The sequence below is a fragment of the Dipodomys ordii genome, unplaced genomic scaffold, assembly GCF_000151885.1.
Source record: "Dipodomys ordii isolate 6190 unplaced genomic scaffold, Dord_2.0 Scaffold190, whole genome shotgun sequence".
Classification (NCBI taxonomy): Eukaryota; Metazoa; Chordata; class Mammalia; order Rodentia; family Heteromyidae; genus Dipodomys; species Dipodomys ordii.
In genome coordinates, this window is record NW_012267406.1 from 414,287 (window position 1) to 415,205 (window position 919).

Genomic DNA, 919 nt, shown 5'->3' on the forward strand with positions numbered 1-919 from the left:
ACTTCCTGGAAAACTCAACTATATGACATCCTCAAATAATATTTATTTTTTGCTTCAGAAAAAATCATAGAATAAAGACAACTGCAAGTGTAAACTGTTTGTTCTCACATGTATTACTGCTGGATTGGATATGCAATTCTAGGTTCAACATTACTTTGAAAATCTTGCTCCTAGGTCTTCTAAAATCCCATGTTAATAATCAATCTGACCACAGTATAATTCCTATTCCCTGGTAACTAGTCTGCTTGCTTTTTGTTTTGTTGTACTCCAATCTATGAAAGCTATTAGGTTTTCACCATTATCCGTAAAGCTTCAAAATTTCCCTATACTAGCTGGCCTGGTTGTGTACATTCAACCTGCTTGGTTTGCAGGACTGAGATGACAAAAGTACGAGCCAGGCAGGAGTCGAACCTACAATCTTCTGATCCGTAGTCAGACGCGTTATCCATTGCGCCACTGGCCCGTCGTACAGGCACGTCGGCAGAGTGTTTGGGATGGCAGTGTGAGGACGACGCACGCGCACTCACGCGCGGAGACGACGCCAGCCAGTGAAGGAACGGCGCGACGGGCAGCGGAGGGCGGCGGGGAGTCGCACTGTCTCCCTCGCACCCGCGGCGGACGCCCGGAGCGCTTTTGGGCGCTCTGAGACAGCTCGGGCCCGCGAACCCCGCCGGGGTTGTCTCTCTCTGCGCAGGCGCGTGACGCATTCGCGCGTTTCGTCGCCCACTGGCAGAACATAGTGCGCATGCCCAGTGTGTCCCAGGCCACAGCCAGGTTTCGGGTTTGTTTGGGTTAAGTCTCCTGGGACGCAGCGCTGGTTCTCGTCCCTTCGATAGCTCAGCTGGTAGAGCGGAGGACTGTAGCTGACTTCCTCATGGGAGACATCCTTAGGTCGCTGGTTCGATTCCGGCTCGAAGGA

The 919-nt window shown here is 51.7% G+C and overlaps 2 non-coding genes across 2 annotated transcripts; one reads left to right on the forward strand and one right to left on the reverse strand.

Annotated features, from left to right (window-relative positions):
* Positions 1-390: 390 nt before the first annotated feature.
* Positions 391-463, reverse strand: Trnar-acg. Its single transcript has one exon. It is a non-coding gene; the product is annotated as a tRNA-Arg (tRNA).
* Positions 464-826: 363 nt separating this feature from the next.
* Trnay-gua lies at positions 827-919 on the forward strand. The gene is made up of 2 exons: positions 827-863; positions 884-919. It is a non-coding gene; the product is annotated as a tRNA-Tyr (tRNA).